The sequence below is a fragment of the Porites lutea genome, chromosome 9 (assembly GCF_958299795.1).
Source record: "Porites lutea chromosome 9, jaPorLute2.1, whole genome shotgun sequence".
Lineage (NCBI taxonomy): Eukaryota > Metazoa > Cnidaria > Anthozoa > Scleractinia > Poritidae > Porites > Porites lutea.
In genome coordinates this window covers 15,444,012-15,456,408 of record NC_133209.1, presented here as the reverse complement: position 1 = coordinate 15,456,408, position 12,397 = coordinate 15,444,012, and the positions used below count along the sequence as shown (strand labels likewise).

General features: G+C 37.6%; 1 long non-coding RNA gene across 1 annotated transcript; it reads right to left on the bottom strand.

The window, feature by feature from the left end:
- Positions 1-1,240: 1,240 nt before the first annotated feature.
- On the bottom strand, positions 1,241-1,872 carry LOC140947347 (uncharacterized). Its single transcript, XR_012166959.1, has 2 exons — positions 1,796-1,872; positions 1,241-1,444 (listed from the first exon to the last, which is right to left on the bottom strand). It is a non-coding gene; the product is annotated as an uncharacterized lncRNA (long non-coding RNA).
- Positions 1,873-12,397: the final 10,525 nt, after the last annotated feature.

Below are 12,397 nucleotides of genomic sequence, written 5' to 3'. Positions count from 1 at the left end.
GTATCGGGCACGGGCAACCCAGGCTGGTCGCGACCTGAATAAATTTCTTAATAAGTGATGACGTCATAACAATTAAATTTGTGAAATTATGGGATTTGTCAGGATATTCTGAAAGACCAACGTCCAAGAGGCCTACTTGCCAAAATTTAGATTTTCCTGAGACATTAGCCCTGCAGTTATGCTCTGATGACTCAAAAGAGGCTAACATCTCACAGACAATTTGCCACACACCGCTAGTTTTTGACAAGTAGGTCTCTTGGATGTTGTTTTTTCAAATTATCCCGGCAAACAGCAAATCCCAAAATTTCACAAATTTAATTTTATGACGTCACAATTTAGAACTCGTCTGCTGCGAAGCCTGGTGGCTTAACAGCAACTAAAATTGCCTCTGGTATTAGAACCCCAAAACGTATTAGACCGTTTGCTCCTTCCAGTACTCCGTAGTTCATCTATAATTCACTGATTCAACCTCATTTTGATTACTGCAGTGTGGATCGGGATAATTGTAGTAAACACCATCAGTGCCAAATTACAAAAACTACAAAATCGGCAGATAAGGGTTTTAACTTTTTCGCGTTATCACACTAATGCTGATGATCTTTTTGAACTTCTCGGCGGGAAAAAACTGGATTGCCAATAACGAGAGGTTAAAAAAGCTGTTATGGTCTATAAATCACTTGAATTTCTTGCTCCAGATTATCTCTTGTTAATTTGTAGACCGTAGTTGTAGACCGTAGCAGGGTATAAACCTACTCCTTAACAGACACCGGCCGAATTCAAACTTTCCGTTCCCCTTCCTCGTACTGAATTGTGTACGAGGAGCTTCAGCTATGTTGGTGCAGCGCTCTGGAATAGCCTTCAAACAGAGCTGAGGCAAACACAAACCCTTCAGAGTTTTTAGGATGGCTGTCAACGTTACTTTAATTAGCGCCTAACCTTCAATGCACGGCACTCTTGAAAAGCAGAAGGTTAATATATTTTCTTTCCTTTTTTTTTCTTTAGAATGTGTGTTTCGCTTGTATAAATAATTGTAACTCTTTTTTTTTCTGCTCTTTTTCTCTATAATCCTGATGAGTTTTATCGTGTTGGAATAAAGATGATGATGACAATGGTGATGATGATGATTATCATTATTATATAATCATTATTATTATTATTATTATTATTATTATTATTATTATTATTATCATTTATTTAATAAATTATCAACTACTGTAGGTACATGAGTAAAACCTCAAGACACCTTTTCAATGCTTTATTTCAATCAACAGTACCACCCTAATTTTACAACTACATTTAATTTCGTTACATCCAGTTTTCTGTTAATGGGACACGTCAGCTATTCAATACCATTGGACTGTCAATAACGTTACTTTCAATCAGTCAAGGCCTAGGACGTCTAGTCGGCAGGCACTTTTTCCTCAGTTTTTTCGCAAAGCTTTTTCTAGGTGGGAGAGAAGATGAATTGTGTGAATTTTTTAATACATCTGTAATAGCCTACTTCTCCAACTTTGTTGATCTTTTTTATCACATGCCAGGATTTTCATTGATTGATGCTGCTTCTCTTTATCATTTGACGCTAAATCATCAGTGAAAAAACTGAGCTATGACTATTTTTCTAACTTTTAACAACGTACCCCGGATGAAAAAAAATAAATAACCAAAGAGCTCGCCGGATGCATGTATTTAATCAAGTTGTATAAAAACAATGTAAGTCAACTACACACTTTTGCTGTAAAACTACGTTTCGACATCACAGTCGAAGGGTTCAAAGTAAAGACAACGAAGATCTTACCTTGACGACTTGGTTTGGGAGGACGACCACTTGGTCTGGGACGACGACCGCTTGGTCTGGAAGGACGACCACTTGGTTTGGGACGACGACGGGGGTCATTCTCTTCATCAGCATTTGACCCTAAATCATCAGTGAAAAAAATGAGCTTTGACTATTTTTCTGACAAAACGGTAATCAATCTTTCTAACTTTCAACAACGTACCCCAAATGAAAAAAATAAATAAATAAATAACCAAAGAGCTCGCCGGATGCATGTATTTAATCAAGTTGTATAAAAAAAATGTAAGTCAAGTACACACTTTTGCTGTAAAACTACGTTTCGACATCAAAGTCCAAGGGTTCAAAGTAAAGACAACGAAGATCTTACCTTTACGACTTGGTTTGGGAGGACGACCACTTGGTTTGGGACGACGACGGGGGTCATTCTCTTCATAAGCATTTGACGCTAAATCATCAGTGAAAAAAAAATGAGCTTTGACTATTTTTCTGCCAAAACGGTAATCAATCTTTCTAACTTTTAACAACTTACCCCGGATGAAAAAAACAAAAAAAACCAATGAGCTCGCCGGATGCATGTATTTAATCAAGTTGTATAAAAAAATGTAAGTCAACTACACACTTTGGCTGTAAAACTACGTTTCGACATCAAAGTCCAAGGGTTCAAAGTAAAGACAACGAAGATCTTACCTTTACGACTTGGTTTGGGAGGACGACCACTTGGTTTGGGACGACGACGGGGGTCATTCTCTTCATCAGCATTTGACGCTAAATCATCAGTGAAAAAAAATGAGCTTTGACTATTTTTCTGCCAAAACGGTAATCAATCTTTCTAACTTTTAACAACGTACCCCGGATGAAAAAATAAATAAATAAATAACCAAAGAGCTCGCCGGATGCATGTATTTAATCAAGTTGTATAAAAAAAATGTAAGTCAAGTACACACTTTTGCTGTAAAACTACGTTTCGACATCAAAGTCCAAGGGTTCAAAGTAAAGACAACGAAGATCTTACCTTTACGACTTGGTTTGGGAGGACGACCACTTGGTTTGGGACGACGACGGGGGTCATTCTCTTCATCAGCATTTGACCCTAAATCATCAGTGAAAAAAATGAGCTTTGACTATTTTTCTGACAAAACGGTAATCAATCTTTCTAACTTTTAACAACGTACCCCAGATGAAAAAAAAAAAAAAAAAAACCAAAGAGCTCGCCGGATGCATGTATTTAATCAGGTTGTATAAAAACAATGTAAGTCAACTACACACTTTTGCTGTAAAACTACGTTTCGACATCACAGTCGAAGGGTTCAAAGTAAAGACAACGAAGATCTTACCTTGACGACTTGGTTTGGGAGGACGACCACTTGGTCTGGGACGACGACCGCTTGGTCTGGAAGGACGACCACTTGGTTTGGGACGACGACGGGGGTCATTCTCTTCATCAGCATTTGACCCTAAATCATCAGTGAAAAAAATGAGCTTTGACTATTTTTCTGACAAAACGGTAATCAATCTTTCTAACTTTCAACAACGTACCCCAAATGAAAAAAATAAATAAATAAATAACCAAAGAGCTCGCCGGATGCATGTATTTAATCAAGTTGTATAAAAAAAATGTAAGTCAAGTACACACTTTTGCTGTAAAACTACGTTTCGACATCAAAGTCCAAGGGTTCAAAGTAAAGACAACGAAGATCTTACCTTTACGACTTGGTTTGGGAGGACGACCACTTGGTTTGGGACGACGACGGGGGTCATTCTCTTCATAAGCATTTGACGCTAAATCATCAGTAAAAAAAAATGAGCTTTGACTATTTTTCTGCCAAAACGGTAATCAATCTTTCTAACTTTTAACAACGTACCCCGGATGAAAAAAACAAAAAAAACCAATGAGCTCGCCGGATGCATGTATTTAATCAAGTTGTATAAAAAAAATGTAAGTCAACTACACACTTTGGCTGTAAAACTACGTTTCGACATCAAAGTCCAAGGGTTCAAAGTAAAGACAACGAAGATCTTACCTTTACGACTTGGTTTGGGAGGACGACCACTTGGTTTGGGACGACGACGGGGGTCATTCTCTTCATCAGCATTTGACGCTAAATCATCAGTGAAAAAAAATGAGCTTTGACTATTTTTCTGCCAAAACGGTAATCAATCTTTCTAACTTTTAACAACGTACCCCGGATGAAAAAATAAATAAATAAATAACCAAAGAGCTCGCCGGATGCATGTATTTAATCAAGTTGTATAAAAAAAATGTAAGTCAAGTACACACTTTTGCTGTAAAACTACGTTTCGACATCAAAGTCCAAGGGTTCAAAGTAAAGACAACGAAGATCTTACCTTTACGACTTGGTTTGGGAGGACGACCACTTGGTTTGGGACGACGACGGGGGTCATTCTCTTCATCAGCATTTGACCCTAAATCATCAGTGAAAAAAATGAGCTTTGACTATTTTTCTGACAAAACGGTAATCAATCTTTCTAACTTTTAACAACGTACCCCAAATGAAAAAAATAAATAAATAAATAACCAAAGAGCTCGCCGGATGCATGTATTTAATCAAGTTGTATAAAAAAAATGTAAGTCAAGTACACACTTTGGCTGTAAAACTACGTTTCGACATCAAAGTCCAAGCGTTCAAAGTAAAGACAACGAAGATCTTACCTTTACGACTTGGTTTGGGAGGACGACCACTTGGTTTGGGACGACGACGGGGGTCATTCTCTTCATCAGCATTTGACGCTAAATCATCAGTGAAAAAAAATGAGCTTTGACTATTTTTCTGCCAAAACGGTAATCAATCTTTCTAACTTTTAACAACGTACCCCGGATGAAAAAAACAGAAAAAACCAATGAGCTCGCCGGATGCATGTATTTAATCAAGTTGTATAAAAAAAATGTAAGTCAACTACACACTTTTGCTGTAAAACTACGTTTCGACATCAAAGTCCAAGGGTTCAAAGTAAAGACAACGAAGATCTTACCTTTACGACTTGGTTTGGGAGGACGACCACTTGGTTTGGGACGACGACGGGGGTCATTCTCTTCATCAGCATTTGACCCTAAATCATCAGTGAAAAAAAATGAGCTTTGACTATTTTTCTGCCAAAACGGTAATCAATCTTTCTAACTTTTAACAACGTACCCCGGATGAAAAAAACAAAAAAAACCAATGAGCTCGCCGGATGCATGTATTTAATCAAGTTGTATAAAAAAAATGTAAGTCAACTACACACTTTTGCTGTAAAACTACGTTTCGACATCAAAGTCCAAGGGTTCAAAGTAAAGACAACGAAGATCTTACCTTTACGACTTGGTTTGGGAGGACGACCACTTGGTTTGGGACGACGACGGGGGTCATTCTCTTCATCAGCATTTGACGCTAAATCATCAGTGAAAAAAAATGAGCTTTGACTATTTTTCTGCCAAAACGGTAATCAATCTTTCTAACTTTTAACAACGTACCCCGGATGAAAAAAACAAAAAAAACCAATGAGCTCGCCGGATGCATGTATTTAATCAAGTTGTATAAAAAAAATGTAAGTCAAGTACACACTTTTGCTGTAAAACTACGTTTCGACATCAAAGTCCAAGGGTTCAAAGTAAAGACAACGAAGATCTTACCTTTACGACTTGGTTTGGGAGGACGACCACTTGGTTTGGGACGACGACGGGGGTCATTCTCTTCATCAGCATTTGACGCTAAATCATCAGTGAAAAAAAATGAGCTTTGACTATTTTTCTGCCAAAACGGTAATCAATCTTTCTAACTTTTAACAACGTACCTCGGATGAAAAAAAAATAAATAAATAACCAAAGAGCTCGCCGGATGCATGTATTTAATCAAGTTGTATAAAAAAAATGTAAGTCAACTACACACTTTTGCTGTAAAACTACGTTTCGACATCAAAGTCCAAGGGTTCAAAGTAAAGACAACGAAGATCTTACCTTTACGACTTGGTTTGGGAGGTCGACCACTTGGTCTGGGACGACGACCGCTTGGTCTGGGAGGACGATTACTTGGTTTGGGATGACGACTGGGGTCATTCTCTTCATCAGCACGCTCGGCAATGGTTTCATCATCCTGTTCATCTAACAACTCCGCGACTGCCTCATCCTCAAAAGGCTCCTCAGTCAAGGTGGCGACTACGTATACCGCTCCGAGAAACAGGAGAAAAAGTAGAGATTTCATTTCCAAAACAATGTTCACTGCTAAACGTCTGCTAACAATGTGACCAGCTTAGCTTTTCGCGCCCTTTTTATTGACCCACGACGCTGATGAACGTGAGGCATATGACAAAAGCGAGGGAAAACACACATTTGCTGATTATTGCTTATTTTCCGTTAGGCGGGAAGTTAATAAATATCTTATTGGCTCTTATAAATATCAATAACAGGGATGTTTATCACCTTTTCCCTTTGTGAGCTGATTGTGTGCCATCTTTTATCTTTTTCGCCAAACCCCTTTTGCTCAAACTTATGTTTATTTTGCGCCAGCGTGAAGATAAATATTTTACCTTGCCTTTGACACGTTACTAAAATATTTACTACAGGTGCATTTCTGCATGTGCTCAAACACATGTGTACACTTTTTGCTTTGTAAAAAAAAAACAAAAACAAAAAAAAACAGCAGGTTCATCTGTAGCAACCTTTCTGGCAATACAGGCGTAAAAAGTATAAGATTTATAGTAAAAGGGTTCCCAAGTCTCCACTAAAATAGTGGGTAAGATATAAAGGGGGGAGAATGTGTGCGTTTGGGAGTGTTTTGGGTATAAAAAGTAAAAAAAGTTTCATGTTAAGATTAAAAGTAATAATGAGGGACTGGCAAACTCTGTGTCTACCTCAAAAAAGTGCGAAAATAGGGAAAAAATGTAAAAATAAATATGTAAGTAAATAAAATGAAATGACAGTAAAAAAAAGAGAGAAAAACTGAAACTTAGTTGAAAAGCCAAATTGGATTAGAGGTTAAAAAAAGAGGAAGAGAAAAAATTAATGTTAGGATAGGTATTAGCAATGAGGAAGCCCTCGCGAAAAAGCGCGGAATATGACCAATTCCGCCCTGATTCAGGGTGCCTCTTGTACTTTGAACTGCGTATGGCTGCTACAGCAATAAGTAACGACACGGACCCAAAAACTGCGCTGCCACTGCTTATTATAAGCAATTATCCCTCCAAAATGCGAAATATGGCGAAGTGTTTTCTCGATTACGACATTTTACATTGGTACAACGACGGACAAGGGTAGATTGACGTTACAACCAATGAAAGTCGAAATGGTAAACATTGCAGTGGTGCAGCCATCGAGCTAAGGATGCACGAGGGAGGTTAACAAGTACGAAAAAATCGTTATGTTGATTGTAGATAACCTTTTACTTCAGCTAATACGGCTTTTGTAATTTTTTTCTCACTATTAATACAAAAAACCTTTGCAAACTACAGGGTGTCCCAAAAGTTCGCTCCCTTAATTCAATGTGCTAAAGCTTTTGAAACAACTTTATTTTTACATGAAATTTCTAAAAGATGTTAATTGCTTTATGGGGGTTTGTATTCAGAAGTTCAGTAACCGGCATGACCCCTTTTCTTTTTTTATCACTCTTTGTAGCCGTCGCGGCATTGAGTGGGATAAGTCATGTAGCATGTAGAGCCCCAGTAGCCTGAGTATCAGGCCTTCCTAAGGGGCTAGGGGAGAGGAGATTTTAGATTGGGGGGAGCTCTCTCCCTTTTTCGCTTCCATCTTTCCCCTTTTCCCCCAAGAAACGCCTGATACTCAGGCTAGAGGCCCAGATAATTCATTTTAAGCTTTTTTATCACCTGGTAGGCAGGAACCACTTCGACCCCCAAAGAAGAATTTTTTTAGATCAGGCTGAATAATTTGGGCATCGATCCAAGAAAAGTTAATCATCCCGGCTCCTTTTTTATCCACAGTAAGGCTCCTGTACTTCTTTACAAATTTGAGACGAGTTGAACGTTGCTTGGCGGACTGAGTAAAGGGTTTTTTTTGCCATCTGAGGGGTCTCAAAACTTTGCTTTTTATGAACCTGATCCAGACTTAGCTTGCTAACTGTTGTGACAGCTACCTTGTCGCGGGTTTCCTCTTTTGTACCTAGCTTCTTTAAAACTAGTTAAGCGGTTTTATTCAGCACGTTTGTTCCTCTCTTTCGTTTCTTGTCTTTAAAACCCTACCTCACCTACCTGGGGTCTCCCACCTACAATTAAACAAGCCCTTAATAACATGACTCATTGCAACTTACGTTGCTATTAAGGTAATTTCCATAGAAAGCCAGTTAGTAGAAATTCACTTTAAAACCTTTTTTTAATGACTGCAAACGAGATAACCTTAAACTCGTTCTTAAACTGTCCAATATTGCACACTTTTAGTTCTGATTCTTTTTGATGCTAAAAGAGGCGCTAAACTTCTGCTAACTGTGGACACCGTTGGGGCTGTTATACGTTAATAACACGTTAGGTCGTAGAAAATGGATCATAAACTACAAAGTAACAAATTTTACAAATTCGCATTCGTTGACCCTACTATAATGTTTGAATCAATATTTCCTGTTAAAAAATAAAAATAAAAAATAATAATAATAATAATTATAATCAATTGGAGTAACGGTATAACGTTCATGATATTAATAAAAGTAACGGTATACACCACTGTACTTGCTGTATAAAGATGTTGGTGTGAATGGTGGAGACAAGTTGAAGTACGGCCACAAGTGCGTAAATATAAGGAAAAGACGGCCGAGTTTTCTAGAAACAGGATAAGCAAACAAACTTCAAAACTCTCAGCCCTGTGCTTTGCAGGGGATGGTAACTCAATGGTGTTTTTCAGGGTGAACACCTTCCAAGTTTGAGCATAAACTAAAGTCACCATAAACAAAGGTTTGGCTAAATTACCACTACAGCTGTCTTAGATGAGTATGAAAAGTTGTTATAATCAAGATTTCAATGACTTCAGAGTTATCATAGCAACAAAATGACGGCATTACCTATTTTAAATAAAACCTGGATACAAATTCTGAATAATAAGCGGCTCTCACTTGTAAACACGAAATTCCGACAAAAAAATGGCAAATTGCAGCCCTTTTTGTGTATGAAAGCTTAAACAAAGAACTAAAATGTCTTTCTTCTTAATCATTAAAAAATGAAATTCATCTCAGGGCCATTTGTACTTAATGTTGCAATTTAGGTTTTTTTATTGCCGGTAAACGTCAATGATGGGGCATCAGTGATAGTATAAACTTCTGCATACTCTTGCCAAAATTTAATATATTAGGGATAATTGATCTAATAACGATATCATCTTCCAACAACTTTTAGTTGCTATAAGGTAGCTAGAGAGCACACAGTTGAGTAAATATTTAATAGAGCGGTTTTCTTGACTGTCGAAAGTAATTGAGGAATTGGTTTGGTTTTGGTTTTACTACGCCCTTTGGTTGGCTAGTGTATTTACTTTGGTTTTGGTTTTACGACAGTCAAGTGAAAACCGCTCTAACAAAACAAAGCTCCAAAACTTAGTACAAAACAGTCCCGTGCGTGGGATTTCTTAGTAAAACAAAAGAAGAAAATTTTTCTTTAGATAGTGAGGTTATGTTTCCTTTAGTCTGTAAACAGAGGTTTTTTCCTTTTCTTTCGAAAATCAAAGAGCACGCGAAATAATGATCATACACATTTGTTTTGACTGGGAAGTAAAGTAAAACCTCACCTCTCGCAGAATTTTCAGATAAGAAAGTTATTTACCTTTTAGTATAAAAGTTAAATTAATTGAGCTTAAGTGGTAACGGTAAAATAAAAACTGATCGCATTTTCTAATCCGAAAATTTTAGATTTCCTTTTTCTACGAAAAATAGGCTAAGTTGGGGACTGAAATGTGAAAAACTAAACTTTAGAAAATTGTAGGGAATTAATTAGATAAGCTACGAAAACTTTACATGAATGGAACGGCCATCTAGAAATTTTTAGCCTTCCTCAAGTAACAGATCTAAAATTGTAGGCAATTTTTGCTTCTCCGAACAGATATTTTACAGAAAACAGTCGTTCGGTGCCCCTGCCTAAGCTCTATGACATTTTTTTTAGGCACAACCTGTCTACCTTCACAGGAAGGGAGAAGGTTCTTTACTTTTAAGCGAATTCGAATGTCCCAGCACTATTCTATGGAATTTTAATTAATTTAATTTTCTTTACGGATGTCCCGGAGCTTTTCTCTATTCCACCCCCCACCCAACAACTAGATGATGTTCACGCGCCATTTGTTTTTTAATTTCTTCTTATTTGTTTTACTGACATTGATTGCATCGATTATTACCTTTTCCAAAAAAAAAAAAAAATTGGAAAAAAAAAATGTTACCCTCGACAAAAAAATAGACTCATAAAAGATACAAGAAAAACCACGTCCGTAGACTAACTACCTTATCGGGAATTGGAATTTTCACAATTCCAGAAATAGATCAGTTTTTATTTTACCGTTACTAATTGAGCTCAATTAATTTAATTTTTAAACTAAAAGGTAAATAACTTTCTTATCTGAAATCGTTTCCCTTTACTACTATATCTCTTGCACTTTCTGTAAGAAATGTGTTTATCAGAGAACGAGCCAATGAAACTGATTGGGATGATGATGATGGTGTTGATGATAATAACAAGATAGTGATCAGTGCTGATAGAGTGATGTAATGATGTTGAGACAAATTCCTCTCGCGTACAGCACGAAATTGATTTACCAAAATTAATCTTGTCTTGATTTGGTAGATGACTCGTGGTGCACCCAATCTTGTCCTGTTTTAGTCTAAATGTTATTTATTTTCGGTGCACGTACGTCCTGTGGATAGCTTTTATTGTTGATTGAGTGTCCGTTAATAGTGTTCTTACCCCGGGGGGGGGGGGGTACTGCCATATATGGGCTATATGGGTATGTGCCGCTGTGAAGGGTATGGTTTTCAAGCAGTTTACTCTAGGATAGGATATATAAATCAGAGCGTTTGGGTCTAGAATAGGGTATCATTTTTCAGGAAACTGATCAGTTGGTTGAAGATTTTATCTAGACTGGGGAAACAGCTACTCTAGGATAGGGGGATTTTGGGAGTTTACTCTAGTATAGGGTAGCAAAATTCAGCTGAACTAACTCTGGTGTAGGTCAAGGGTTCCAGGGTCCCAGCGGCACATCCCCACCCAGAAATTCCTAAAGTGCCCCCCCCCCCGGGGTTCTTACGCAACAGGTCGGTAGAACAAAAAAGACGACAAACCTTGTGTGGCAAAGGTGATAATAATTTTGTTTGAAAACACGTTTCGCCGAACTTCACCTTCCTTTAAACATATCTTTTTGTAAAAGACCAGAAAACATTAATGTAAGTGAAGATCACGACAAAACACGCAAGTAATGACCCTGTCACGTTTGTCACACAAGGGTCTTGCCGTCCTCTTTAATTCTGCCGTCCTGTTGCGTGAACTCACTATTAGTTGGCTCAGGTAACGCTTTCTTCAGGGGTCGAAAAAGTCCAGAACAAGTAAATTTTCTGGATCAACTTAGGTTGCTGGGAAACTGCCCACCTACCCCTTCCTTAAGCCAACATTTACACTTACTTCTCACTTAAGGCAAAGTGCTGGCTTAGGGGAGGGGTAGGTGGGCATTTTCTCAGAAACCCAAGTTGATCCGATTTTCTTTCTTTGCCCATTGAATAATGGCTCAGACAAGTCATCCTCTAACTAATTCGTTAAGTAAGTCGAGCAAGAAGGCCCCCCCCCCCCCTCCCCAACCCCCGGGCAAACAAAATATGAGACCTGCATGCCAGCCCAAAGGTTTCCCTTCCCGGATCAGGTAACGCTATATCTCGTCTTGCAGAGCCTGACTTCAAGCATTGCTGCTTGTTCTTTGTACAGGTTTTTGCCTGCTTGCTCAAATGTCAGGCTATTTATAATTGAGTCCCTCGCGGTTTGCCGTACCAAATCTAACTCTTTTTAAAATGTATTTGCTAACTTTTTTTGAAAACTGTTTTAAACCGGTGTTATAAAATGGGTTTTATTCTGAATGTTTTGGACTGACTTTAACGGTGTTTTAAACTGTTAAAAGTGCTATTGAAAACTAATTTTTAAAGTATTTTGAAATTTGTTTCAAATATGTCAAGTATTTTTATCAAATTCTCTCAACTAATTCTTTGAAGAAGAGTATAGGGATCAGTCTTGAGAACTTGTTTGTGCATGTTTTGGCTTAAGGTGGCTCTCTAGAGTATTTACTAATAACCCTAGCTATCTAGCATACGTTACAGAAGGAAATGTAGTTACTTTGTCTTTGCGATTTTGTTCACGAAATTCACCGCTAAGGTTACCCATATAAGAAGGCTCCTTTGTGAAGTTTTATTTTCTCGATTAAGGCCGTTGCCGTGGCAACATCGCATCCTTAAACAGGCAGTAAGTTTATCATTTTTTATCATTTTTATTTCCCTCGGTGAAATGTCTTTAAACTTTGCCACTCTATATTAACTATATTGCTTAATATTTTAAAGTTGAAAAAACATAGGGTCGTTAAGACGGTTTTGCCAATATTTTGAAATTTTTAATTTTTTTAACAGAGGAATTAAGCTCTTACAGATTTTTTTA